The sequence below is a fragment of the Triticum aestivum genome, chromosome 7D (genome assembly GCF_018294505.1).
Source record: "Triticum aestivum cultivar Chinese Spring chromosome 7D, IWGSC CS RefSeq v2.1, whole genome shotgun sequence".
Lineage (NCBI taxonomy): Eukaryota > Viridiplantae > Streptophyta > Magnoliopsida > Poales > Poaceae > Triticum > Triticum aestivum.
The window spans coordinates 17,989,391-18,013,462 of NC_057814.1; the positions used below are offsets into that span (position 1 = coordinate 17,989,391).

The 24,072-nt window shown below is 46.3% G+C and overlaps 1 pseudogene; it reads left to right on the forward strand.

The window, feature by feature from the left end:
• Nucleotides 1–18,406: 18,406 nt before the first annotated feature.
• Nucleotides 18,407–24,072, forward strand: part of LOC123170138 (uncharacterized) — a 20,338-nt pseudogene continuing 14,672 nt past the window's right edge.

A 24,072-nucleotide genomic window follows, 5' to 3' on the forward strand; every position in this document is an offset into this window, starting at 1 on the left:
ACGTTTATTTTTATTAAATGCTTAGTTGAATTAGTTGAATTAATAGAACTAGTTGAACTAATAGAAGTAGTTGAATTAGTTGAATTAGTTGAATTAATAAAACTAGTAAGTGTTTAATGTTTCACCTATATGAACATAGGAAATGTCGTCTGACGACGAAAAAGATTTCATTAAGTGCGAATTCTGTGAAGACCAGTGCGGCCTGTGCGACAGAAATTTCCTTGTTGATGATAGGCGCTTCAGCATCAAGCTAGATGAGACCTTCGAAGTGGATACAGTAAGTCAGAACGACAAGTCTTTTTTCATAATTAAGCATGACTTATATATGCTTCATTTGCTTTAACTTATAATTTTAAATTTTCACTATTCTACTTGCGCATCCCCTGCCATGCAAGAATTTTTGTCTTGGATAAGATAGGTTTCAGTGCTATGGAAACTATGGAGGTAAAGAGAGTTTACCTGAAGACCGAGCATGCTGGTTATACTTTCAACGTCAAATTATACAATGCAGACACGTACACCTATTTTGAATGCAAAACTTGGCAAGCACTATGCAAGACTTTTGCATTTGAGCCTGATATGGTTATCACCTTTGATATTCGTCCGGAAGATGATATTGAAGGTAACAGGGACATCTGGGTCGATGTGCAGACGCCTCCAGTTCTACCATTATGTGAGTTTCTCAACCATATTTATGTCTTTGATATTGTTTATTCAAAAATAGTTGACAACTAATTTCTATTGACAGCTTATTTCCATTCAAGCAAACATGTCCGGCGCTTGGTAGACAGGACCTACTACTGTCCCGGAGCTGAACTAAATTGCGAGGAGATAAGTCATTATGTTTCATGGCTTGAGGATCTTGATGCTGTTAAGAGAAATCATTTTCCTGAATTTGAAAATCTTAGTACTCAAAACGTGCGACCAATAGTGATCGTATTGAACTACGGTCACATGTATTTAGGAAAGATGGTAAGATTTTTACTATTCGTCCTCAGTGCATCTTTTGCATACATTATTTTTCAAGCTAAACTTTCATTGCTAAGTATATTAATTACTATACGATGTTCTTCAACAGGGACTCCCGATAACAGTTGTGCCTTAGTGGATTGAGACTAAAGGTTGCATGTCAATTGTTAGCTTACGGCCAAGATATCCTACAGTGCACATGAGTGCATTCAGGATTTCTGAAAGCGATGAATGCTTAATAGTGAAAGATTGGAGCAAAATCGTTAACGATCGCAGAGAAGTACTAGGGGGCAGCAATCAGAAGCGCAGCCCACGATTAGGAGACAGGTTCATCTGCATGCTCCAATATGATGAATCGGGAGAGCTATACATGTTCTATGCTATTTTACCCGAGAGAGAGCAGCAGGAGTGATTTAGCTAGTTATCATGCTCTTAGTACTTGTTGTCCTCTCATGCGTGTCCGTGTTCTTCGTCCTGAACTTAATCTCAAAGAGTGATTTGCTTTTGTGGTGTTATGAACGCTTATAATATCATGACCATGTTGAACTCGATGATATCTTTGCTAGCTAGTATATACTGTTGTTGGTGATGATATGATGCAAGAGTTTTTATATTAATATGATGATGATGATGATGAGTTATTATATCATTTATGAAAGAAACCGCATATTAGTTTCAACTGGATGGATCCTAGCTAAGTGATCAAGTATATGCCATATCCATATTACTTAGATCACTAAGTGATCAAGTAATATGGATATGGCATATACTTGATCACTTATCTAGGATCCACATGCATCCAGTCGAAACTAATCTGCGGTACTTTCACCTAATGATTTAACAACTCATTATAATCTAAAAAAATCACTAAATTAAATTGAAAACACAAAACAAAAGGAAAAATAAAAATTAAAACCAAAACACACCCAAACATTTAGTACCGGTTGGTGTTACCAACCGGTACTAATGTCCTACACGCACCCGGGCCTGGCTCGTGCCACGTGGTGGCACGTTAGCGCCGGTTCGTGCCAAACCGGTACTAAAGGGGGGGGGGGCTTTAGTCTCCACTCCATAGTGCTGGTTGCAGAACCGGCACTAAAGGCCCTTACGAACCGGTGATAAAGGCCTGTTCTGGACTAGTGACCATACTAGGGGCTCTATAAGCACCTGATCTGAGGAGAAACCGATCCATCGCACGCTGCATTGGTTATGGCATTATGCGGGAGAAATCCTTAAAGATTTTGTGACCTCTCGAACAGCTGACCAGCTCTCGCCGTATCATGACAGTCAGTTTTCGGCTTTCTCTACTGAGGTGCTCGTCCGGAAGAACCGGGACACAATCGCAGTAGTTCTTCCAAGTGCTACCTTAGCCGATATAGCGGAACGTAAGGTACCAAAACATGGGAGCCGGGCAAACCCAACTATTGACCCAAGACATGATTCGGAGCTGATGCATATAATGCTATAGGTTCGGGGTGCCGAACTTCCATGAAGGTGTTCGGACTTTATTGCCGTGTTATGGGTAAAATGAAGCCCCTGGCATATTTTAAGGCATATCGTTGTGTACGGATGCCACTTGGCAAAAGAATTTCAATAAGAAATAACAGCAAGTAAGCGTCATATAAATCCACACGTTGTATTTGAATAGTACGTCTATGCGTATGAGTACAGGTAATGTGATAAAAAAAAGGAATATGATTGCGGAACCTGCTGAGACCAGGGGGGAAGAAGTTGAGTGCGGATCCGTAGTATAGCCGGATGGTCATTGCAGGGAATGTCTAAGGATTCCCTTGCGTGTTCAAGCTGCCTCCGTATAGCCCGTCCTGGTCGGCGCAAAGGTGAACCTACGAAGAAAATGAAAGAAATGTTCGCGTGCCGGAGAGCGGTTGAGCCGCTGAGTGCGGCCTGTCCTGGCCTTCGCCGGAGTGTTTAATTGAGCTCTGGACGAGCTGGGCTATCCTTCCGCGAAGTAGTTCGAAGTCCCTTGACGGTGTCCGGGAGCCTGGACGTCGACTCGAGGTTCGGCTGCAAGGTGCTGCTCGTTGCATCTGCTGCGAAGGCAGGGGTGTACTTGTTGGTGCCGATGGAAGGTTCGGCCTTGCCATTAACCGTGATGACGCTGCGTGGACCGGGCATCTTGAGCTTACGGTAGGCATAATGTGGCACCGCATTGAATCGAGCGAACGCGGTTCGTCCGAGCAGTGCCTGATAATCACTTCGGAAAGGGACGATTTTGAAGATTAACTCTTCGGTACGGTAATTTTCTGGTGATCCGAAGACTACCTCAAGGGCAATGGAGCCTGTACAACTGACTTCCACACCTGGTATAATGCCTCTGAAAGTGGCTTTAGTGGGTTTGATCACCGAATGATCGATGCCCATCTTGCGCACTGTGTCCTGGTAGAGCAGATTTAGACTGCTGCCTCCGTCCATAAGGACTCAAGTGAGGTGGAATCCGTCAATTATTGGGTCGAGGACTAGTGCGGCTAGATTGCCCTGATTGGCGTTAACCGGACGATCCGTGCGGTTGAAGGTGACCGGCCCTAGTTTATATTGTGGGACGACTAGTTCCGTTAAGTCGGCATCCCTAAGGGTGCATATCCGGTCCGAGTTGGTAATTTGGGTGGTATTTACCACATTCACCGATTGAATATGCGGGGGAAATTTCTTTTGCCCTCTTGTGTTCGTTGATCTGGGCTCTTCGTCGCCATCATCGCTTTGAGACCTCCCTTCTCCGTCTTTGGCGCCTGCCCTGCCGGCTTGTTTGAAGACCCAGCATTCTCTTTTGGTATGGGTGGCTGGCGTTCCTGGGGTGCCATGAATTTGGCATTGGCGATCGAGTATGCGATCCAGACTGGATGGACCCGGATTGTTATTTTTGGGTGGCCCTTTCCGCTGACCGGACTTTGAGCCCTTGAACCCGGCATTAACTGCCGTATTTTTGGCGTTTTCACCATATTTGCGGCGCTTGTGTTTGTTGCGTCGTGGTTTGCCGTTGCTATCCCTGGCTTCTGATATGCCAGGTTTGCTTGTTGTATTGTTACTACGAGCCAACCAGCTATCTTCGCCCGTGCAAAAGCGGGTCATAAGTGTCGTGAGGGCTGCCATGGATTTTGGCTTCTCTTGGCCGAGGTGCCGGGCGAGCCATTCGTCGCGGATGTTATGCTTAAATGCCGCTAAGGCCTCTGCATCCGGACAGTCGATAATTTGGTTCTTCTTAGTTAGGAACCGGGTCCAGAATTTCCTGGCCGATTCCCCTGGCTGCTGAGTTATATGACTTAAATCGTCAGCATCCGGCGGTCGCACATAAGTGCCTTGGAAATTGTCCAGGAATGCATCTGCCAGGCTCTCCCAGCTTCCGATGGAGTTTGCCAGCAAGCTATTGAGCCAATGCCGAGCTGGCCCTTTGAGTTTTAGCGGGAGATACTTGATGGCATGTAAATCATCCCCGCGGGCCATGTGAATGTGGAGGAAGAAGTCTTCTATCCATACCGCGGGTCTGTGGTACCATCATATGATTCAATGTTTACGGGTTTAAACCCTTCTGGGAATTAGTGGTCCATTACTTCAACAGTGAAGCATAGGGGGTGTGCGGCGCCTCTGTGCCGGGCTATATCACGACGCAGTTCATACGAGTCTTGTCTGCTGTATTCGGCCCGGCCGGATTTGCTTTTAGCATATCCGGCGTGACGGTCATCGTCCCGCGCTGGGGCGCGCCCCCGTGATCCGTAGATCGATCTTGCATGTTTTGCTTTGTTTTCCAATACGTCTTGCAGGTTCCGCGTGTTACCTCGGGCCTTGGTATTTTTGTTTGAATGGCGGCGGGGTGCGGGCTGGACTTCGGGCTGATGAGCCTCTCTGTCTCGGCCACAAGGTGGCCGATCAGCCACATCATACGCTGGTGATGTAGGTTTCAATGCTTCCTCCTCGAGTTGGGGTAGCAACCTGCGCTTTGGGTAACTCTTGGTTGGGCGCTCGAGTTCGTATTCCTCGGCCGCCAGGACTTCAGTCCATCTATCCACTAGCAGATCTTGATCAGCTCGAAGCTGTTGTTGCTTTTTCTTCAGGCTATTTGCTGTGGCTATAAGCCGGCGCTTGAAGCGCTCCTGCTCGACGGGATCCTCAGGCACGATAAATTCTTCGTCGCCGAGGCTCACCTCGTCATCGGAGAGAGGCATGTAATTGTCATCCTCTGATTCTCCGTCTGCTGCCTGTTCCACAGGGCTAGCTTCTTCATCCTCCCGCTCGAGGTCTGCATGGAGGGGATTATCGTCGTCTTCAGCACTATCCGGAGCGTTATTGTCTCTTGTGCCGGTATTGCTGCTTTTGCTATGGCGAGACTTAGAGCGGCGCCGCTGACGTCGGTGCTTGGATTGCTTCTTGGAGGGATTATCCTCCGTTGTCTTATCGCCATCCCCTTCTTTGGGGGTGTCCACCATGTATATGTGATATGAAGAGGTGGCGGTCCGGCGCCCTGTGGGCGGTGGTTCTTGTTCGTCTCCTGCATCGTCGTCCATACCGTCGATGTCTTCGGAGCCGAATTCGAGCATGTCAGTTAAATCATCGACAGTGGCTACTAAGTGGGTGGTGGGTGGGGAGCGAATTTCTTCGTCGTCCGCATCCCATTCTAGCCGGACATAGTTCGGCCAAGGGTCTCCTGACAGGGAGAGAGACCTCAATGAGTTTAGCACGTCGCCAAAGGGCGAGTGCTGAAAGATATCCGCGGAGGTAAACTCCATGATCGGTGCCCAATCGGATTCGATAGGCGCGGACGCAGGCGGCTCGGAGCCCATGGCCGGGGACGAATCCAATGGTCCGGCAACACGGGTCTCGGAGGAGGTGAAGTCAGTATTCGGCTCTATCGCCGCTGAGTGTGCGGCCTCCGTGGCGGGGTCCATCCACCCGTCCTCAGATGGCGCAATTTGTTCCGGATTGAGGGCCGGAGTAGTTGCAGGTGTGATCTCCCGAACACTGTCCGACGGCAGAGCTAAATCATGCTCGTCGTGATTGTGCGGCACACCTGACATGGGCTCGAATCCGTCGAAGATCAAGTCTCCACGGATGTCGGCAGTATAGTTCAAGTTTCCAAACCTGACCTGATGGCCAGGGGCGTAGCTCTCGATCTGCTCCAGATGGCCAAGCGAGTTAGCCCGCAGTACGAAGCCGCCGAATACGAAGATCTGTCCGGGGAGGCAAACCTCACCCTGGATCGCATCGTTGCCTATGATCAAAGGAGCCATCAAGCCTTATGGTGACGGCACAGTGGAACTCTCAATGAAAGCACCAATGTCGGTGTCAAAACCGGCGGATCCCGGGTAGGGGGTCCCGAACTGTGCGTCTAAGGCGGATGGTAACAGGAGGCGAGGGACACGATGTTTACCCAGGTTCGGGCCCTCTCGATGGAGGTAATACCCTACTTCCTGCTTGATTGATCTTGATGATATGAGTATTACAAGAGTTGATCTACCACGAGATCGTAGAGGCTAAACCCTAGAAGCTAGCCTATGGTATCATTGTTGTTGTCCTACGGACTAACCCTCCGGTTTATATAGACACCGGAGGGGGCTAGGGTTACACAGAGTCGGTTACAAGGGAGGAGATCTACATATCCGTATTGCCAAGCTTACCTTCCACGCCAAGGAGAGTCCCATCCGGACACGGGTCGAAATCTTGAGTCTTGTATCTTCATAGCCCAACAGTCCGGCCAAAGGATATAGTCCGGCTGTCCGAGGACCCCCTAATCCAGGACTCCCTCACCCGCTAGTAGAAGAACAAATCCCCCAAATAGCATAACAATCTCATGTATTGGTCCAGGGACATTGATAGAAGGGTGGTTTATTAGAATGAAGTCCATGATGGTTGAAGTTGTGAATGAAACATCAGTCTGGATTATAACAACTATCAAAACCAAGTATATCAGGCCAACACTGTGCTCACATACAAAGGGCATGACGTCTCCTTTACCAAAATACTAAGAACCCTTGTATTCAGTGATGTCTCAAACAATGCAACCCATGATAGCATCCCTGGAGCTATTGAGAACTTGTTTTGCTGCAAGTGCTCAAAATGTCGCACAACTCCTTCACTGTTGGGGAACGTAGCAATAATTCAAAATTTCCTACGTGTCACCAAGATCAATCTAGGAGATGCTAGCAACGAGAGAGAGGGAGTGCATCTTCATACCCTTGAAGATCGCTAAGCGGAAGCGTTACAAAAACGCGGTTGATGGAGTCGTACTCGCGGCGATTCAAATCGCGAAAGATCCGATCTAGCGCCGAACGGACGGCGCCTCCACGTTCAACACACGTACAGCCCGGGGACGTCTCCTCCTTCTTGATCCAGCAAGGGGAGAGGAGAAGTTGAGGGAGAACTCCAGCAGCACGATGGCGTGGTGGCGATGGAGCTCGTGGTTCTCCGGCAGAGCTTCGCTAAGCACTATGGAGGAGGAGGAGATGTATGAGGAGGAAGGGGCTGCGCCAAGGGAAGGGTATGGCTGCCCTCCCACCCCCTCACTATATATAGGGGGAAGGGGAGAGGGGGCCGGCCCCTCTAGATGGATCTAGAGGACGAGGCGGCGGCCAGGGGAAACCCTAGATGGGTTTGGGCGCCCCCACCCCCTAGGAAACTTGCGCCCCAAGCCGGGAGGGGCGGCTGCCCTAGGGGTGGCGCCCCCACCTCTCCTGGTTACGTGAGAGGGGTTGGGAGGGGCGCACAGCCCCTTAGTGGGCTGGTTTGCCCCTTCCCCTTGGCCCATAAGGCCCCCAACGCTTGCCGGGGCCTCCGAAACCCCTTTCGGACATGCTGGCCATAGCCTGGTACCCCCGGAACAATTCCGGACTCCAATACCCTTTGTCCAATATACCGATCTTCACCTCCGGACCATTCCGGAGCTCCTCGTCATGTCCGGGATCTCATCCGGGACTCCGAACAACCTTCGGTAACCACATACTATTTCCCATAACAACTCTAGCGTCACCGAACCTTAAGTGTGTAGACCCTACGGGTTCGGGAACCATGCAGACATGACCGAGACACCTCTCCGGCCAATAACCAATAGCGGGATCTGGATACCCATATTGGCTCCCACATGTTCCACGATGATCTCATCGGATGAACCACGATGTCGGGGATTCAATCAATCCCGTATACAATTCCCTTTGTCTATCGGTATGTTACTTGCCCGAGATTCGATCATCGGCATCCCAATACCTCGTTCAATCTCATTACCGGAAAGTCTCTTTACTCGTTCGGTAACGCATGATCCCGTGGCTAACTCATTAGTCACATTGAGCTCATTATGATGATGCATTACCGAGTGGGCCCAGAGATACCACTCCGTCATACGGAGTGACAAATCCCAGTCTCGATTCGTGCCAACCCAACAGACACTTTCTGAGATACCTGTAGTGCACCTTTATAGCCACCCAGTTACGTTATGACGTTTGGTACACCCAAAGCACTCCTACGGTATCCGGGAGTTGCACAATCTCATGGTCTAAGGAAAAGATACTTGACATTAGAAAAGCTCTAGCAAAACGAACTACATGATCTTGTGCTACGCTTAGGATTGGGTCTTGTCCATCACATCATTCTCCTAATGATGTGATCCCGTTATCAATGACATCCAAATTCCATGGTCAGGAAACCATAACCATCTATTGATCAACGAGCTAGTCAACTAGAGGCTTACTAGGGACATGTTGTGGTCTATGTATTCACACATGTATTACGGTTTCCAGTTAATACAATTATAGCATGAACAATAGACAATTATCATGAACGAGGAAATACAACAATAACCATTTTATTATTGCCTCTAGGGCATATTTCCAACAGTCTCCCACTTGCACTAGAGTCAATAATCTAGTTCACATCACTATGTGATTGTAATGAATCCAACACCCATGGGGTTTGTTCATATCTTGCTTGTGAGAGAGGTTATTAGTCAACGGGTCTGAACCTTTCAGATCCGTGTGTGCTTTACAAATCTCTATGTCATCTTGTAGATGCAGCTACCACGCGCTACTTGGAGCTATTCCAAATAACTGCTCTACTATACGAATCCGGTTTACTACTCAGAGTCATCCAGATTAGTGTCAAAGTTTGCATCGACGTAACCCTTTACGACGAATTCTTTTACCACCTCCATGATCGAGAAAATTCCTTAGTCCACTAGATACTAAGGATAAGTTCGACCGCTGTCATGTGATGCATTCCTGGATCACTCTTGTACCCCTTGACTGACTCATGGCAAGGCACACTTCAAGTGTGGTACACAGCATAGCATACTGTAGAGCCTACGTCGTCTAAAGCATAGGGGACAACCTTCGTCCTTTCTCTCTCTTCTGCCGTGGTCATGTCTTGAGTTTTACTCAATACTCACACCTTGTAACACAACCAAGAACTCCTTCTTTGTTGATCTATTTTGAACTCCTTCAAAATCTTGTCACGGTATGTATTCATCTGAAAGTACTATTAAGCGTTTTTGATCTATCCTTATAGATCTTGATGCTCAATGTTCAAGTAGCTTAATCCAGGTTTTCCATTGAAAAACACTTTTCAAATAACCCTGTAAGCTTTCCAGAAATTCCACATCATTTCTGATCAACAATATGTTAACAACATATACTCATCAAAAATTCTATAGTGCTCCCGCTCACTTCTTTGGAAATACAAGTTTCTCATAAACTTTGTATAAACCCAAAATCTTTGATCATCTCATCAAAGCGTACATTCCAACTCCGAGATGCTTACTCCAGTCCTTAGAAGGATTGCTGGAGCTTTGCATACTTGTTAGCATCTTTCAGGATTGACAAAACCTTCTGGTTGTATCACATACAACCTTTCCTCAAGAAAATCGTCGAGGAAACAATGTTTTGACATCCTATTTGCAAGATTTCATAAATAATGCAGTAACTGCTAATATAATTCCAACAGACTCTTAGCATCGCTACGAGTGAGAAAATCTCATCGTAGTGAACTCCTTGAACTTGTCGGAAAACATCTTGACGACAAGTCGAGCTTTCTTAATGGTGACACTTACCATCATTGTCCGTCTTCCTTTTAAAATCCATCTGCACCCAACAGCCTTACGACCATCAAGTAGTTCTTCCAAAGTCTATACTTTGTTTTTATACATGGATCCTCTCTCGGATTTTATGGCCTCGAGCCATTCGTCGGAATCTAGGCCCACCATCGCTTCTCCATAGCTCGTAGGTTCATTGTTATCTAGCAACATGACTTCCAAGACAGGATTACGTACCACTCTGAAGTAGTACGCATCCTTGTCGTCCTACGAGGTTTGGTAGTGACTTGATCCGAAGTTTCATGATCACTATCATAAGCTTCCACTTCAATTGGTGTAGGTGCCACAGGAACAACTTCTTGTGCCCTGCTACACACTAGTTTAAGTGACGGTTCAATAACCTCATCAAGTCTTCACCATCCTCCCACTCAATTCTTTCGAGAGAAACTTTTCCTCGAGAAAGGACCCGTTTCTAGAAACAATCACTTTTGCTTCCAGATCTGAAATAGGAGGTATACCCAAATGTTTTGGGTATTCTATGAAGATGCATTTATCCGCTTTGGGTTCGAGCTTATCAGCCTGAAACTTTTTCACATAAGCGTCACAACCCCAAACTTTTAATAAACGACAGCTTAGGTTTCTCTAAACCATATTTCATACGGTGTCATCTCAACGGAATTACGTGGTGCCCTATTAAAGTGAATGCGGTTGTCTCTAATGCCTAGCCCATAAACAATAGTGGTAATTCGATAAGAGACATCATGGTATGCACCATATCCAATAGGGTGCATTTATGATGTTCAGACACACCATCACACTATGGTGTTCCAGGCGGTATTAGTTGTGAAACAATTTCCACAATGTCTTAATTGTGTACCAAACTCGTAACTCAGATATTCATCTCTATGATCATATCATAGACATCTTATCCTCTTGTCACGACGATCTTCTACTTCACTCTGAAATTACTTCAGACTTGTATTTCATCAAGTAAATATACTTAGAATCTACTCAAATCATCTGTGAAGTAAGAACATAATGATATTCACTGCGTGCCTCAGCACTCATTGGATTGCACACATCAAATGTATTACTTCCAACAAGTTGCTCTTTTGTTCCATCTCACTGAAAACGAGGCCTTTCAGTCATCTTGCCCATGTGGTATGATTTGCATGTCTCAAGTGATTCAAAATCAAGTGAGTCCAAACGATCCATCTGCATGGAGTTTCTTCATGCATATATACCAATAGACATGGTTCGCATGTCTCAATCTTTTAAAAAACGAGTGAGTCCAAAGATCCATCTACATGGAGCTTCTTCATGCGTTTTATACCAATATGACTCAAATGGCAGTGCCACAAGTATGTGGTACTATCATTACTATCTTATATCTTTTGGCATGATCATGTGTATCACTACGATCGAGATTCAATAAACCATTCATTTTAGGTGCAAGACCATTGAAGGTATTATTCAAATAAACAGAGTAACCATTATTCTCCTTAAATGAATAACCATATTACGATAAACATAATTCAATCATGTCTATGCTCAATGCAAACACCAAATAATAATTATTTAGGTTTAACACCAATCTCGATGGTAGAGGGAGCATGCGATGCTTGATCACATCAACCTTGGAAACACTTCCAACACATATCGTCATCTCACCTTTAGTTAGTCTCCATTTATTCCGTAGCTTTTTATTTCAAGTTACCAACACTTAGCAACCGAACCGGTATCTAATACCCTGGTGCTACTAGGAGTACTAGTAAAGTACACATTAATATAATGTATATCCAATATACTTCTGTCAACCTTGCCAGCCTTCTCATCTACCAAGTATCTAGGGTAGTTCTGCTTCAGTGACCGTTCCCCTCATTACAGAAGCACTTAGTCTCGGGTTTGGGTTCTACCTTGGGTTTCTTCACTAGAGCAGCAACTGATTTGCCGTTTCATGAAGTATCCCTTCTTGCCCTTGCCCTTCTTGCAACTAGTGGTTTTACTAACCATTAACAATTGATGCTCCTACTTGATTTCTACTTTCGCGGTGTCAAACATCGCGAATAGCTCAAGGATCATCATATCTATCCCTGATATGTTATAGTTCATCACGAAGCTCTAGTAGCTTGGTGGCAGTGACTTTGGAGAACCATCACTATCTCATCTGGAAGACAACTCCCACTCGATTCAAGTGATTGTAGTACTCAGACAATTCGAGCACATGCTCAACGATTGAGCTTTTCTCCCTTAGTTTGCAGGCTTAAGAAACTTGTCAGAGGTCTCACACCTCTTAACGTGGGCACGAGCCTAAAATCCCAATTTCAGCTCTTGGAACATCTCATATGTTCCGCGACGTTTCAAAATGTCTTCGGTGCCTCAATTCTAAACCGTTTAACATTACGCACTGAACTATCACGTAGTCATCCAAACGTGTATGTCAGATGTTCGCAACATCCACAAACGACGCTCGAGGTTCAGCACACCGAGCGGTGCATTAAGGACATAAGCCTTCTGTGCAGCAATGAGGACAATCCTCAGTTTATGGACCTAGTCCGCATAATTGCTACTATCAACTTTCAACTAAATTTTCTCTAGGAACATATCTTAGTAGAACTAAAGCGTAAGCTACGACATAATTTGCAAAGACCTTTTGACTATGTTCATGATAATTAAGTTCATCTAATCAAATTATTTAATGAACTCCCACTCAGATAGACATCCCTCTAGTCATCTAAGTGATACATGATCCGAGTCAACTAGGCCGTGTCCGATCATCACGTGAGACGGACTACTCATCATCGGTGAACATCTCCATGTTGATCGTATCTACTATACGACTCATGTTCGACCTTTCGGTCTCTTGTGTTCCGAGGCCATGTCTGTACATGCTAGGCTCGTCAAGTCAACCTAAGTGTTTCGCATGTGCAAATCTGGCTTACACCCGTTGTATGCGAACGTTAGAATCTATCACACCTGATCATCACGTGGTGCTTCGAAACAACGAACCTTCGCAACGGTTCACAGTTAGGGGGAACACGTCTCTTGAAATTTTAGTGAGGGATCATCTTATTTATGCTACCGTCGTTCTAAGCAAATAAGATGTAAACATGACAAACATCACATGCAAATCATAAAGTGACATGATATGGCAAATATCATCTTGCGCCTTTTGATCTCCATCTTCGAGGCGCGGCATGATCACCTTCGTCACCGGCATGACACCACGATCTCCATCATCATGATCTCCATCATCGTGTCTTCATGAAGTTGTCTCGCCAACTATTACTTCTACTACTATGGCTAACGATTAGCAATAAAGTAAAGTAATTACATGGCGTTTTCATTGACACGCAGGTCATACAATAAATTAAGACAACTCCTATGGCTCCTGCCGGTTATCATAATCATCGACATGCAAGTCGTGATTCCTATTACAAGAACATGATCAATCTCATACATCACATATATATAATTCATCACATCCTTTTGGCCATATCACATCACATAGCATACCCTGCAAACACAAGTTAGACGTCCTCTAATTGTTGTTGCATGTTTTACGTGGCTGCTATGGGTTTCTAGCAAGAACGTTTCTTACCTACGCAAAAGCCACAACGGTGATATGCCAATTGCTATTTACCCTTCATAAGGACCCTCTTCATCGAATCCGATCCGACTAAAGTGGGAGAGACAGACACCCGCTAGCCACCTTATGCATCAAGTGCATGTCAGTCGGTGGAACCTGTCTCACGTAAGAGTACGTGTAAGGTCAGTCCGGGCCGCTTCATCCCACAATGCCTCCGAATCAAGATAAGACTAGTAACGGTAAGCAAATTGAACAAATCATCGCCCACAACTACTTTGTGTTCTACTCGTGCATAGAATCTACGCACGAACCTAGCTCATTATGCCACTGTTGGGGAACGTAGCAATAATTCAAAATTTTCCTACGTGTCACCAAGATCAATCAAGGAGATGCTAGCAACGAGAGAGAGGGAGTGCATCTTCATACCCTTGAAGATCGCTAAGCGGAAGCGTTACAAAAACGCGGTTGATGGAGTCGTACTCGCGGCGATTCAAATCGCGAAAGATCCGATCTAGCGCCGAACGGACGGCGCCTCCGCGTTCAACACACGTACAGCCCGGGGACGTCTCCTCCTTCTTGATCCAGCAAGGGGAGAGGAGAAGTTGAGGGAGAACTCCAGCAGCACGACGGCGTGGTGGCGATGGAGCTCGTGGTTCTCCGGCAGAGCTTTGCTAAGCACTATGGAGGAGGAGGAGATGTATGAGGAGGAAGGGGCTGCGCCAAGGGAAGGGTATGGCTGCCCTCCCACCCCCTCACTATATATAGGGGGAAGGGGAGAGGGGGCTGGCCCTCTAAATGGATCTAGAGGAGGAGGCGGCGGCCAGGGAAGACCCTAGATGGGTTTGGGCGCCCCCACCCCCTAGGAAACTTGCCCCCCAAGCCGGGAGGGGCGGCTGCCCTAGGGGTGGCGCCCCCACCTCTCCTGGTTACGTGAGAGGGGTTTGGGAGGGGCGCACAGCCCCTTAGTGGGCTGGTTTGCCCCTTCCCCTTGGCCCATAAGGCCCCCAACGCTTGCCGGGGCCTCCGAAACCCCTTTCGGACATGCTGGCCATAGCCTGGTACCCCCGGAACAATTTCGGACTCCAATACCCTTCGTCCAATATACCGATCTTCACCTCCGCACCATTACGGAGCTCCTCGTCATGTCCGGGATCTCATCCGGGACTCCGAACAACCTTCGGTAACCACATACTATTTCCCATAACAACTCTAGCGGCACCGAACCTTAAGTGTGTAGACCCTACGAGTTCGGGAACCATGCAGACATGACCGAGACACCTCTCCGGCCAATAACCAATAGCGGGATCTGGATACCCATATTGGCTCCCACATGTTCCACGATGATCTCATCGGATGAACCACGATGACGGGGATTCAATCAATCCCGTATACAATTCCCTTTGTCTATCGGTATGTTACTTGCCCGAGATTCGATCGTCGGCATCCCAATACCTCGTTCAATCTCGTTACCGGCAAGTCTCTTTACTCGTTCGGTAACGCATGATCCCGTGGCTAACTCATTAGTCACATTGAGCTCATTATGATGATGCATTACCGAGTGGGCCCAGAGATACCTCTCCGTCATACGGAGTGACAAATCCCAGTCTCGATTCGTGCCAACCCAACAGACACTTTCGGAGATACCTGTAGTGCACCTTTATAGCCACCCAGTTACGTTATGACGTTTGGTTCACCCAAAGCATTCCTACGGTATCCGGGAGTTGCACAATCTCATGGTCTAAGGAAAAGATACTCGACATTAGAAAAGCTCTAGCAAAACGAACTACACGATCTTGTGCTACGCTTAGGATTGGGTCTTGTCCATCACATCATTCTCCTAATGATGTGATCCCGTTATCAATGACATCCAATGTCCATGGTCAGGAAACCATAACCATCTATTGATCAACGAGCTAGTCAACTAGAGGCTTACTAGGGACATGTTGTGATCTATGTATTCACACATGTATTACGGTTTCCAGTTAATACAATTATAGCATGAACAATAGACAATTATCATGAAGAAGGAAATACAATAATAACCATTTTATTATTGCCTCTAGGCCATATTTCCAACATTCACGGGGCCGATTCCATCTCATTCAGCTGTTTGCACCAGCTGGAGTCTTTGGACATCTCGTGAAATGGTATTTCAGGGGAGATTCCGCGGGAGATATCATCTCTCGACTTCCTCACAACACTGACCTATCCAACAACATGCTGGAAGGAAGGATACCAGAATCGCCTCATTTCTCGACATTCGATAATAGCTCATTTATGGGTAACGCTGGGTTATGTGGGCCTCCACTGTCAAAACAGTGCAGCAATGAGACACCACCAAATTCCGTGTTTCATAATTCGGAGGAGAAATCTACAGATGTTATGTTCTTCCTTTTTGTTGGACTGGGGCTGCTTGGTGTTGGGTTTGCAGTTGTAGTGATATGGGTGCTTCCCCTTAGAGTTAGAAAGAAATCCTGAATAGTCACTCAAATCAGGAAAACGCATGTACACCATGAGACATATGGACATCATTTTTAAATGTTCTAGCTTTATTATTTGTATCTTGCGGATGATCTATTGTAATGGTATAGCTTGAGTTCACAGGCATGCCGTCTTGTACTATTGTGTATGTATGGCTTTGGTCCAACCATCCGTAGTAGCATAAAAATAGTAATGAATAATTGAGAGGTACTTGTATGTTGTATGTTTTCTTATTTCCCAACATGATGGTATGTAAATACGTAATTAACTGAAGTGTATGATTATGTTGATTGGTTTCTATGCTTGCGCTTTGCGCTGGATAGATATACTTATTTGCACAAAAGGGGTATTTTCTTCGGTCCCAACATTAGAAGCATGTAAGAATCTTCAATGGTCTGATTGTGGTCGTATGTTATTTGTTGTTGTACATTTGTCTTGTACTTGATGACTAAAACTTGATATTCCTCCGATGTATATTACTTGTCGCTCAAAAGGATGTATTTAGATGTATTTTAGCACTAGATAAAACCGTTTGAGCGACAACTAATATGGACCGGAGGAGTACATGTTTTTCTTCTCGCAATCGAATACTCAAGAAAGTAGAGGTCTTCAAAGGTCAGGTCTTCGGCATGGATTATGATCCCATGCTCTTTGTCATGCACTTACCAAAAAAGGCATTATCCCCGCTTTATATATAAAACAATGACCGATATACAACCCAACCGATACAAACACAACGCCACACACACCCAAGGCCGGATACAAAGGTGTTGAAGAACAGCTACATCACTTCAAACGACTCCAAGCAAACGACATAGACAATAAAGCATTGCTAGAGGTCGAAAGAGCCCTCCACCGTGAAGGAGTTACCGTGAGAGGATAAAGTCGAACGTCGATGAGACAGGGCCTCCCAAGCGGTGCCTTCAAGAAGGACATGACATCGGAGCGCCACCATAGCCCAATCCACAGGATCATGGTTTCCGATCGGACCGTCTCGGAGGGCAAGGAGCAGCCGCGGCGGTGCCTTCAAGAAGGAGACATTCGCGGGTGCCGCCACTATCGGCCTGGCCAAAGCTCGACAAAGTTTTCGCCCTAGCTAGCCCTTACCGCTCCTGAAACGTGTTATGGACAGATTGTCGCACCAACATCACCACCCGTCGAACACTAGCCATCATGGCGCCCTCACGGCCATGGTAGTTAGCCAACACACGAGCCACGTGCCCCACCCACGGGCATCCCCGCTCCCACCACCAAGGTCGCCACCCCGACATCCTTGACCACCCCACCAGCCATGCCATGGGCCACAGACGCCGCCAACCGGTAAAGGGGCAGAATCCCCTCCTTCCACCCCTAAACGATCCCTTTGGCAAGAACGAGGCCCAGCCATCCAAAACTGGGCAGGGTGAAGGCCGTCGATGGCTACAAGCCACGCTGCAACCATTCCATCATGCAAACCAGGGACTAGGGCCACTGTCACCATCAGCTCATGGCTACGGCAATGCCGGGAGACGCCCCTGTCTCCCTCTCCAGAGCTCCCCTGCCACCTCGGCCAACTCGGACGTGCGGCGTGTCGAGCAACCGTTCCCTACATGCAGCGCTCGCCACCAGCCGCAGATCTGAGAGCCACATAAGTAGAGGAGGAGGAGCCGACCACCGTACTGCGCTGCCAGGCCCGTTCCTGAGATTTTGGGGACCCAGGGTGTGAATAGAATACAGGGTTACCTTAGATACGAAGTCAATGGTGATGGTGTCAATAGAAAGAGAACATGCTTCTTTGAAATTGTCTCTTCGCCTTGGGCGACGTTGTGTGAGACCAACGTTTTTGTAGAAGCCACAAATAATAAAGAAAAAAATGTGACTTCAACTAAAAATCGATCTATGTTTTAGTTCTCTCCCAACCTACTATGGTCATTTAAATTTCTCTGACGCTGGATGCCTCTCACCATATTTTTGCTATTTTTTCTAATCGTAAATCACACAACGGACATAATGGACACTAATGATATTTCCCCACCTCTAAGCCAATGGCTTCATGGCAACGCACATGCATTGTGCTAGTATTTAAAAAAAAACTACTTTGTGATGTGCAAACCATAGAGTTTTATTTCACGCAAGTGACAATGAAGAGATGGAAATATATATATTTTCAGGTGAAAAATTGACCAATTATAAGTTTCTCTTACGGAATATTGTAAGTTGAACTTTTCTCTAAATGATGTAGAGGCCTTTTTTTAATGGAGAAAGGAAAAAAATGGAAGGGATGTCTTCTTATTAACTTTTGTTTAGATGAATGTCTTCTTATTAACTTTGTGTTACGAATACGTCCCGACACGGCCCGCACATCCTAATCTGCTCGGTCCAGCCCATATGGTGCCTCTCTTCGACGCTGGAGGCTGAAGCTGAGACCGCCGCCGCCGCGGACCTCATCGGCGATCGGCGTCTCCCGTTCCATTGGCCTATAGGTATATGTGCGTAACTCTCTCGCTCATGCAAATCCTTCAGTTTACTCCCACCCCCTCCGTGCATGAACCCTAGGACTCCGATTGAGAACCTCAAATCCGTAGCTTGGTGTTTTTTGTGGAATCCGTAGGAAAAGACTGGGATTAAATCCCCTACAAGCCAAAATCCCTCCAAACCCCCTCCAATCCCCTGGGGATTTGTTGGTTTCATTTCATCTGTCGATATTGCCCCTTGAAGTAATTATGGATTTTCGGTTTCGCCTGTTGGTAGTAGTCTAAACTGCACGGATTGTTGGTGATTTTCTGTTTCACTTTCCAGAAATATTTACTACATTTTCTTTTACCAGATCTGATTGTAATCCATGCAAATTCATGCATCTTTATGTGTTTATTACAGTCATGTGTCACTAGCACACCCGTAAAAATATGTGTCACTAGCTGGATTGTTGCGTCACTATTGTTTTGCATCTTTCCATCTACTACATTTATGTGCTTACAGTTAGCATCTCAAGAACCATACCTGCGCTACCACTTCATATTGATTCTCTGTTTGTTTCTTCAGTTTTCAGTTTGTTCTTCTAATATTTGTCTTTTGATTCATGATTTGTCTCAGAGAAGTTGTGATTGCCTGCGATACCAAAGCCTACAGCGTTTCTGTCTAAAACGTCTCTGCTATGTCGGGGCTCCAGTATTGGGCAGACCTCCCCAATGATCTGCTTCACTCCATTGTTTCTCTGTTGGGCACCTTCCCTGACCTTCTTGCCTTTGCTGCCACTTGCCGCTCATGGTGTGCCGCCTTCTCCTCACATCCATCCAAATCTAACTTCTCGACACTTCTCCCACCTCTCCTCCTCCAACCTGATGTCCCTGTGTGCTCTCATCGTCCTCGCCCATTTAACAACAACATCATACCTAAACGTCCATGCTATTTTACTGATCTAGCCAACCAAGACACCTATATGTGCTGTCAGATTCCCCTATTCGCTTGTTTTGGTAACATCACTGCCCCACCGAGTCCTCTGGATAGTTATGATTTCTGGGGTGCTTCCTATGGACATCTCATCTTGTCCAACAAGAAATCTTGTCTTGTTGTTGATGTCTTCACAGGTGTTAGTGTCTCAACTCCACAGCTACCATTCGATGAACACAGTCGGCCCTACTATGCTTATGCTGCCCTCACTGCTCCTCCAGCATCACCCCACTCACATCTCCTTGTCACCACCGGAAGTCAGAATTTCTTTTGGCTTGTTGGTAGCCATGCTTGGTTGAGTTGTTCTGCGCACATTGGAATACTCAAGCAAGTAGTGATCTTCAAGGGTCAGGTCTTCGGTATGGATTATGATTGCAGGCTCTTTATCATACACTTGGTACCTCAAATTCGCATAGAGAAAATAGCAGTTGATTAGGAGGGAAGCATGACCAGCAAACAACATCTTTCTCACCCATGGCTTGTGGCGTGCGGTGATATGCTTCTCCTTGTCGGTTGCCATCGATCTCTTCCATCAACCGGGGATAACTTTGAAGCCTTCCGCCTCGACTTATCGAGAAAACCTGCAAAGTGGTTGAAGGTGGAGAAGCTAGAGAATTGGGCGATATTCTTCAGCATTGACGAAAGAAGCCAGCCGTTGTGTTGCAAGAACCCAGAGAGATGGGGAGGGACGAGCAACTGCATATACTGCTATTTCCATGATTCCAAAAATTGGATCACATTTGAGTTGGGTAAGCCACTGCAGGGAGAGGCCTCCAATCCAAGCGTCATTATTTTCATAAGCCGTGACGATGTGATGCAACCTATGTGGGTCATGCCTAGTATGTTCTGTGATGGTTGATGATCTTGCTGCGTGTTTATTAGTGCACTTTCTGAACCAGTAAGTTTTGGAACTCCAATGTGGGGTCATGTTGGCGTTTGGCAATACTCATGTTTCAGTTAGCTGTGCTGTTTAATTTTGTACCGCTTGGACGCGTGCTTTGCTGCTTACTCTTTCTGTGTTGGACCTAACAAGGTTGAAGTATATACTCCAGATGTACCGCGTCAATTATTAGAGAAGAATGTTCCGCGTTCTGTCGGACCTTTCATTTCGAGCCTATCTATTTATTTTGGCAAAAAATATCACCGAACATCATCATCCAGACTTTTATTATGAATTTTGCTTTCATTTACATGATATGGCCTTCTGGATTTATCATGTGTGGTTAAAGGATTGTACTTCAGTTGTTGTAGCAAGAGTTTGCTTGAGATGCAACGTTTGTTTCCATGTGGCATCAAAATGACTAAACTGAATTGCTTGTACTGAAAAAAGGACATGGTTTCTGTGTGTTTGACCTTGTGGTTGAGAAAATCTTGTTTGCTTTGAATAGTTTCTGTGTTCTTGCTCTTTGACTTGAGAAATAGGTGGCACGGAGTATTATTCACTTTGGTCTGAAAACCATGTACTGTTCAGTTCAGCAGACTGGATGCCTGTGTTGATTAGTTAGTACAGTACATGTGCCGCTCATGGTTGAGGAATATTTTTACAGATGTTTGATATTTTGGCACAGGAAAAAAATGTAACCTGGGTTGATAATACATATTTTTGTCATTTATTTACTGGTGATGCTACCTATTTCAGGCTAAAAAAATTAAATTAAAGCTGGATTGTATCTCAAGATTTTCTTGTAGCCAAATGCTCACTTCTACTTCTTGGTGCTTAATTTCTTAAATTTTCACGTTTTTTTTTGCTGGGAAATCTTCACGCATTTGTAACAGAAAAATTATGCTAGACCTGTAATTATAGAACTACCATACGAGGTTATTCTGTAGTTTGAAATTAAAACATGATTATTATTCTGTAATTTGACCACTGCCACTACTACAGTATACGATATGAGACAGTAATAAAAGGAAAAGGAGATCGGCCCACCCAGCCCAGTAATTTGTCCAGCCCATACAAAGCCTCGGTATGTATATTGGTCACTCCCATGGTCTCACTCCACTGCAGTCACGCAACCTAAGTTGAAAAGGAAAAAAGAAACGGAAAGCTGTGGTGGCACCAGAGCAGATCGCCGCTGTCGCGTCGAGCAGTCGACACCGGAGCAGATCCTGCTAAGTTCTCTCCCCTACTAGCAGCCAGATTGGATGCTCGCATGAAAGAAACCCTAGCTAGAACCATAAGACCAAACCTAGCACAGCTAGGACTACACTTGTTCTATATCCGCGGCATCATTTTAGTATCATCTTCTTAAGATACAGAGATGGTCTCACTGTCATGAACGAGTTTTAACTTCAGGGGAGCATTATGGAAGTTCATTTTCTATTTCCTGATATAACTCTGCCGAGAATAAAATTCCTCATCTGTCCAAGTGTTTTAACAATGTTTTTACATGTAACTATGTAAGTCATATACCCGATATAGCCTGAGTCGTCCATGCAGAAATTAGTTTGAGTCTGCAAGTGGTCAGGGGGATTAGAACTGCCTAAGTCGTTCAACTACACTAGAATTTCAGTATACCCGTGTTGTTGCCCGTCTTGGTTATAGACAGAGCTAGAACGGCAGTTTGTTCTATTCGGTGTATGCATCAGGCAAAAAAAAGGTAGTAGCATGCAGCATTGTTATTATCATCTTGTAAATATTGACGAGTCTCATTGTCATCTAGAAATCAGTTCATCTTGTCCTCATATAACCCTGCAAGATCAATTGAATCAAATTTCTTTGTCTTTATAAGTGTTTAGCAAAATTTTCTTACATGTTACTATGTGAGTCATACATAAGATATGGAGAATATTTAAATGTGCTTATCCATGCTACTAGAATGCTACCTACATTTTCCATTTAGTCCACTCGTTTTTTTTATAGCCTGTCATTTCTTTATCAACTCATATTATCTCTAACCTTTCATATATTGTGTTTTGTAGAGAATTCGCCATGATGCAAAGCCCGAGCAAATTGTCTGGCCCCTTTGTCTCTACTCCCTTTGATGTGTCGCGGCTCCAAGGTTGGACTGACCTTCCGGTTGACCTGTTGCATTCCATCGTTCCTCTGTTGGGATCATATGTCAACCTATTTGTGTTTGTTAGCACATGTAGTTCTTGGCGTGTTGCTTTCTTGTCATACCCATCCAAATCAACCTTATGCATGGTACTCCCGCCTCTCCTTGTCCAGCCCAATGTCCTTGACCTATCTCCCCATCTCCCTTCTAGCAATGGTCGCCATGAGCTACGCAATTGTAAGCTCATCCATCTAGCCAACCAGAACATATCCCTTTCACTACCAGAATAACTGCTTGCGCCGACGGCCTCATCTATGCCGACGGCCCCCGTCGGCATAGATGGACCTATGCCGACGGCCAAGGACAGGCCGTAGGCGTAGAAAAGCCGTCGGCATACATCCATCTATGCCGACGGGGCCGTCGGCATAGACGAGGCCGTCGGGACGGCTCGAGATACGCCTACGGGGCCGTCGGCATAGGCGCGGCCGTTGGCATAGCCCGGGCCCACCTACCCGGTCAGCGCTGACCGTTTGACGGCGTTGAAACTACGCCGACGGGAGGTAACGGCGGCCGTCGGCATATCTATGGCAGAGGTATGCCTACGGCATAGCCGTCGGCTTAGACCTGGCCCATGCCCCTCTGCCACGTCATCGATCCGTGTGCGCAAGGCCGTCGGCATATGTTTATTTAGTTTTATTTTTAATTTTGCTTTATACTATCTATGGCAAAGGTATGCCTACGGCATAGCCATCGGCATAGGCCCCTCTGCCATGTCATCGATTCGTGTGCCATGCCACGTCATCGATCCTTGGGACTGCACCTCTGTGTGTGCACACATATGCTGACGGCCTTGCCGTCGGCATACATTTATTTTACTTTATTTTTTTATTTTTACATTATTTTGTTATTTTTACTTTATTTTAGTTTTTGTTTTTGCATAAGATAATTATGCCTTATCTAAAAAAACATACCCCGATGGTATATCGATTGCCCCCCGTTACGAACGTCGCTATCGCCGTGTCACGGAGGGGGGAAACGGTCGACACGGAGGGAATTCTGGTTGCTGGGGGGATTCGGGGTGTAGCTATGTCACCGAAACATCGCACGGGTCCCGATGCATATGTGAAAGTGTTCAGGCATGCGTAGACGCCCGTCTTGGGGCTCCGCGGTGTGCCCCCCTGCACGCAAGGCAGTGCCGCCGTCACTTGGAGGGGGCCAAACCCCGGAGACGCGTGCCGCCTCTTCGGACATGCCACCACACCGTACGGCATGTATGAGGTCCCGGTGCGACGCTCGGGTGGCATTGCTACCCCCGTAGGCCCCCCGTCCCGCCTAACCCTGTAGCATTTGACCACGGGATCTAGCCCTTTGACTTTGCACGGACGGGCTTTGAGAAGTGGACCTATCCACCCGGTTGTGTTAGGTCAGCCCATAGGAACACTTTGGAGCAACATCCGGGCCAGGCCCACAGTAAGATCCCCACCGTGTAGACCCGACTCGTCCGTTTCCCCCCTCCAGGTGCCGGCGGTGGCGCCGTCCGTGAGGGGGGCACACCCCGGAGACGCGTGCCGCCTCTTCGGACA